Source organism: Tribolium madens, unplaced genomic scaffold (assembly GCF_015345945.1).
Source record: "Tribolium madens isolate multiple individuals breed KSU strain unplaced genomic scaffold, Tmad_KSU_1.1 Scaffold_1;HRSCAF=32;Tcas5.2_LG8, whole genome shotgun sequence".
NCBI lineage: Eukaryota > Metazoa > Arthropoda > Insecta > Coleoptera > Tenebrionidae > Tribolium > Tribolium madens.
The window spans coordinates 9,689,624-9,696,452 of NW_025400984.1; the positions used below are offsets into that span (position 1 = coordinate 9,689,624).

Consider the following 6,829-nt stretch of genomic DNA (forward strand, 5'->3'; position numbering starts at 1 on the left):
CATGCTAATTATTTTGTATTATTTTTTGATATACATATAAAGTTAGAATATACTTTTTGTGTATTTTTTACTATTAATTTTTAAATAAATACACATATTATTTCAATTTATTTACTTCATTTAAGAAAAAAATGTGAATTAAATAGTCCGAAAAATGATAATGCAATAATTAGATCGAATAATAGAGGTTCTATATAGATAATATACAGAGTGCGCCAGAACTCGCATCCCAGAGGAAAATTTCAAGTAAGATAAGATACCAGGAACATGGAAAAAATGTTTTTTCTCTTTCAAAAAATTTTGACATATATTTTTTGACATTTCACATTATTTTATGTCTATTTAATGATACTGATTTTCTTGTATACAGGTGTCCGGTAAGTCGCGCACTTCCTTGAAAGGAAGTAATTGGGTAGTCCCCCAGAGTACTAAAAAATGTTTAAAAAATTTTGACGTTTAACATTTTTTACGTCTATTTAATGATACTGATGACCTTGTATATGTTTTTTTATAATTATTTAGTAAAGGTACAAAAATTTTGTCAATAAAAGCCACAAATAACATTAAACAGAGTTCCAGTTTAGAATATAGCTTCTTTGTTTCTTCTTCTTAGAAGCCTGTAGCAAAAAAACTTAAAAAATTATTTTTCCAACAGAAATAAATAGAGACAAAGTACAAACTCATAATTTCGAAATTTTTATAGATAGATTTTTTAAACATTTTTTTCCATGTTCTTACCGCGTATGGCATCTTTCTCTGGGGCGCGAATTCTGGCACACTCTGTATCCTAAAATTACAAACACTTGTAACTTTACATAAATAACTCACATTTTTGTGTAGGTATTTTATCATTTTATTTGGTTTTGCACACACGTCATAAAAATATTAGATATCAAAATTTATATTTTTCATGTAATTTTACACAAAGTTGTACATTTTGTAAATTGTGTATTGATTTTTTTTTAAGATGCTACTATTACTATTGTAATATTAGTCCAAAATTATTTAATCTTTTAAAGACCACTAATACATATTAAGTTTACAATAAATTTAAATAATTTTATCTAAAATAAGCTTGAATTTGAAAATATTATCCATCTTTTGGATTGAAAACAATTAAAAAATGTTCAGCATCTCAAAGAATTACTCAAATCTTATAATTCCATTTATTCATTTTAAGAGACAAGAGGGAATCAAATGACGCTTTATTCCCTCATTTTTGATTGGTACTTTAATCGTTTATTTCCTCAGGAATAAAATAAAAAAATAAAAATCCTATTTTTATTCTTAAAATAAACAAAAATTAAATTAGTTGAATCTGTTGAGTTATAACTCCTCGAGACGGATTTTTTTTTTAAAGTGAGCAATTAAATAAACTGAATATTTTCACAAATTATTTGATATTCATTGACAAATTTATCATTTTTTATGTTATTATTAATTTAGTCTGTTGGAAATTTTGTATGCATCTCTGGAATAAACATAAAATGCCCTCGGCTTTTTTCAGTCGCCTCTGGCGTTACCTGCGTTCTCGCTATTAAAATAGTTATTCTCTTGATACAACAATAACCTTGTTTTAGGTAATTTTACCTTATAATAACTGTGCTGTAATAAGAAAAATCAAATTGGGTTTTTTAAGAAAGTGTAATTTTGAAAAGTCCTCATTTATTATTTACATCTCACAAATCAGTTGTTTTAAAAAATATCCGACATTTTGTTAGAATTTCATGAATTTGTGATTTTAATTTAATGGTGTAAAATTTCGCAGTCCGTCCCTGGCGCCTAATTCCGATTACGTAGTTACGTCGTAAAGCCTTATCTCCGTCGGATCAAAATCACGCACCCATCGAACTCTCTCTCACCTAATCCATCTAAAGGATGATGGACCCCATCACCTCCCTGTAAAAAATCCCCAACTTCCAGCCCAAATTTCCCCAATTTTCATTCACAAATGACGACATTGTTGAACGTAGATAGTAGTCACCGACCCCATGCGCATATCAACGAAATGGGCATTGTTTTCAAATGACCCCCATTGTGATTTATAACAGTCGCCACCTTACATGAAACTATGCGTCGTCCTTAACAAGGACTCCAGCATTCTTCAAGGATAACGACAAAAGGGGATAATCACGGTAATGTTTTGCCAGCGAAGAGGTGGCTGCGGTTAATTGGACTTCCGGTGTGAGCCGTGGGAAAACGGGACAGGTGCTCGCCACACTCCATCCTACGGATTGGAAAGAGAGCGATTTTGATTCGATTAGTGGGTGCGTCAAGGATAAAAGCGCCGATTTCGAAAACAGGGCTCGGTTTAATTGCCCAAAAACGACACGACGCCCTCTAAACAAGCCCAAAATGGGCGATAATTCGACTTAATTGTCATTAAACTTGCAAATCATCACTCGACGAGAGGAAATTAATAAAAACTTTGAGCACTTTATTTATTGACGTCTGTTTTAATCATTAAAATATTTACGAGCGAGTGAAATCCGACTTTCACACGTTTTTCGAATTGGACCAAAAATTTAGAGCGAAAAATTAATTCGCATCAAGTGTGCGTAATTGAGCTTTTTTATTATGCTTTATAATTACAGTGTAAAGTTGTTTTTAAGGCTCGTAATCTCGTATCTTACACCAGAATTATGCATTGTAAGGAAATAATTATAGGTTGGAGCAGGTTTGTAAATACAGTGTGGCTCAAAAAATCGTTCACGATGAATAAAAGCAATCAAGGCTCGACCGAGACGGAACAGCATTCAATCAGTTAACGGAAGCGGTAATCAAGGCCTGCTCGATTCTCACGCTGCACGAGCCCCACGCCTACTAGATCCATCACCGTTACACTGACAACCGTAGCATTTCTACGCCAATGGGCAAAATCACGCATTGGGGAAAAACATTTTTTTTGTTATATTGCAAATAGGTATGCCTTGGAAATTTACGGAAAATTTATTTTTTTGTAAAGTAACTATTGTGTTGCAAATACGACAAAAAATGTATTTAGAATCAACATCTAAGTTTCAAAGTTTCAAAAAAAATGTTGTTGAAATCAAAAAACTAGCAAAATTTTGATCTCTCAAAATTGCTTTTTTGTTTTTTTTTTTAACAAAGTCATCTTTGAAACGACGACTTAATAGTCAAACACTACTTTATTAAATTTAAACTGGTTTTAAAATAAGTTTTTTTTTTAATTTGGCTCCAAAGTTATCCATAAAAGTTAACGAACCATCGTATTAAAAGTTTACAAATTTACAAAATAACAAAATGCTTTTATTTATTTCTATAATTTTTATTGTACATTTCATGCTACCTTTATTTTATATTTCATTTTACTTACATATATCCATTTTACTGTAGTACACTTCTGGCATTTTTTAATTAAGTAGTAATAATAATAATTAAGAAAAAAATTTTCATTTCTATATTTTATTACAAAACTACCTTTCTTGTTACTTACCTCTTGTTTCCTTATTCCCTATACACTATTAACTTATTCCACTATTAACACTTTTGTAGAAACTTGTTTTAAAATTGGCGCCTTTAAGTGCTTTTTTAAGTTAGTATTTATTTCCCATTTTATTATTCTTTACGTTCTTATTTAAGCGGTCTATCTCTCTCTTATTATACTTCTTAGAACATGTGCACATGTTTCAAAGTTTGCGCCCTTATTTATGCGCCCGCCATCTTTTTTTGCTAATTTGAATTAGTATTTGAATTTGAATTAGTGAAAAATTGGTGACTTGATTGTACAGACTTACACAAAATTTTTCAAAAATTTCTTGCATTTTTTCAACGTCTTGTACTTTCTAAGTCTCTTGAACCTCCAAGAATGCAAATGGTTCAATTTTTTCGATTTTTGTGGAAATTTTGGTACCCAGAGCGATTTATTGCTATCTAATAACTTCAGAATTATTGACGCTAGTCTTTTTTGTTTTTTTTTAATCGTTTATCATATAAAAAAAAATAATTGTCCTATGTTAAATAGTTATGCCGCTATACCACCACGCTGCCCGACAGTCTCAATGTTTTAATACAATTATTCAAAACTTACACAATTTTTTTTTGCATTTTTATAACATTTTTGAACGTTTTTAAAACTCAAGAGTGCAAATGGTTCCATTTTAGTTTTTTAGTTTTTCAATTTTTGTCGAAATTTTGGGCGATTTTTGGTACCTGGAGTGGTTTATTGCTAATAACTTGGGAATTATTGACGTTAGTCTTTTTTGTTTGGTACCATTGGAAAGCAAATAATTTTTTTTATCACATAAAAAAAGAAAAATGTCCTACGTTATTAAATAGTTATCGAGAAAATTGCTGATAAAGTCAAAAATATTCAAAATATTAATTCAACTGTAACTTCTAAACGATCAAGAATTTTCCAGTTTTCTCGTCGCCAAGTAATTTCTCGGAGCATTTTACATACCAAGTGAATAAAAAGTATGGAACCAAACGTTTTTTGCTTAAACTATTAATTTAAAAAAAAAACAATTGATGTGTGATAAAGTACAATAAAAATGTGATGATTTAACAAGAATAAAATTTTTCGAAATTTCCTTTTGTTTTTGAGTTCGACAAAAAAATTATTTTTTTTAAATGGCAACCCACTATAAAATCATTATTAAAATCAAAGCTATACTCTAAGGATTACAACTATCTACTTTATATTTAATTTTTTCAAAAAATTTTTTTCACATAAATTGCAATTTTGACAAAAAAAATCGCATATCTCAAAAACAAAACAAAATTTCGTTCTGAAATTACGATCACATTTTTTATATTACTCTAATTAATATTAATTATTATTTTCTGGAGGCAAATGATTAGAAATAAAACCGCTTGGTTCCATACTTTATATTCACCCATTATGTATGTATACATGTATAAAAACATGACGTTTGAGGTACAGTTTTGCCGCATTTTACAAAATAAAAAAACTAAAAATTTGTGAATCATCTAAAGTTATGACAACATCGAAAATAATTGTATACAAAATTCAAATGTTTAATTTGGTTGTTTTTAAAATACAGGGTGTTTCAGAACTCGCGCCCTTTGTAAGGTAAGATACCAGGAACATAGAAAAATTCTATATAAAAAAATTGAAATTATGAGAGTTTAAATTTTGCACTTTGACTGTATTTACTCCTGTTGGAAAAATAATTTCCCAAATTTTTTTGCTACAAGCTATTAGAAGAAGAAACAAGAAAGCAAAATGTTTGTACTTTCACTAATTAATTATAAAAAAAACATACACAAGATCATCAGTAACATTAAATAGAAATACAAAAATTTCAAACGTCGAAATTTTTCGAGGGATGGAATTTTTTATACATTTTGTTCCTGGTGACTTATCTTACTTGAAATTATTCCCCATAATTACCACTACAAAATAATTTTGCCCCCCAAAACCCCCCTCCCTGCGCCACTGCTTGGTAATTATGAAATTTGATTGAGAGACAGACAGTGGCGGCGATAGTTGTGTGTGGTCATCGTCCATGAATGAACCATTGATCCGCCCATGTCGGTTGTTTCCTCTTGAATGGGCATCGCCGGCGGCTCGAAAAAACGTATTTATGGGACTAGTTTTCCAAAGTTCATTTCATCGAACTATTTTGGTTCTGTGGTCACTAATTACGTTCCAGGAGCCATCCGCACGTTTAAACTAATTAAAGGCCGACGGAAACGGCGATCTGAAACCGAATCTTAAGATTTTTTTCGACTTTCTCACGGTAGTCGCTGTAAAAATCCATCATCTTCCAGTCACGAAACTCTTCGACGTAATTAAGGTGCAACAAAAATCGAATCTTATGAAAAATGTGCATGATGTGCAGGGCCGGATTTGTTGTTGTTGTTATTAATTCGTAGCGGTTTTTAAAATCGTGAAATCGAAGCGACAGGCGCGTTCTCACGATATCATCGATTCATTTCTTCCGTTTTAAATAAGCAATTAACGGCTGCGCAACGATAATAACCGGTTGACGATTTTTCCACTTTTCACCGATTTTAATTAATCAAGAACGGGGAAATCGAGCGGACGAGACCTCAATTGCGAGTTTTTTACGAATAAACAATGACTGGTTTTAATTACTCGGTTTCCACAACAAGATTTTATTATTTTGTTGCAGTTTGATTTGATTTTTTGTGCTGAAATTTTCGACACCCGATCTGGTTGTCTTCGTCTAGCCAGGTGCTATTCTAAGGCATCTGTATATCGCTCGTGGGAACGTTCATGGGTTAGACGTCCCACGAGAGGGTCCGTCAAGTGAGCTGTGCGCTCGTGTTTTGTTTCCTTGGCTGGGCACGATACCGGCGCGGGCCGGACAAACGACGGGCGCACTTCCTCCAAGGGTGTCTCGACCCTTTTTCGGGGTTTTAGGGAAATTGCGACGGACTTGTGCCGGTCGGAATGACGGTTAAAAGGGGCGAAGTGCGGACAGATGCCACGACTTTGTATTTTCCCTAATCTCACTTACCCTTTTTGAAACAAACATTGAAAAAAGGGAAGAAAAAAAACAACAAATTTCAGAGAAAAAATATTGGAGATATTGCCACTAACACATTTTTTATACAAGGTGTTTCAAAACTCGCGCCCCAGAGAAAAATTCGAAGTAAGATAAAAAAATCCCACCTGTCAAAAAGTTTTGACATTTATTTTTTGTTATTTGACCTATTTAATGTTACTGACGAGTTTGTATATGTTTTTTCATAATTATTTAGTAAAGGTACAAACATTTCAAAATTTTTTGACAGATAGAATTTTTTTCATGTTACTGATACCTTTCCTATAATGGCCTGGAACAAAAAATATGTAAAATTCATCATAATTTAAAAT

General features: G+C 31.6%; 1 protein-coding gene across 1 annotated transcript in view; it reads left to right on the top strand.

The window, feature by feature from the left end:
* LOC123004138 (sodium-coupled monocarboxylate transporter 2-like) overlaps window positions 1–6,829 on the top strand; it is a gene marked incomplete at its 3' end in the record, with an annotated part of 9,026 nt that overhangs the window by 960 nt on the left and 1,237 nt on the right. The window lies entirely within an intron of this gene.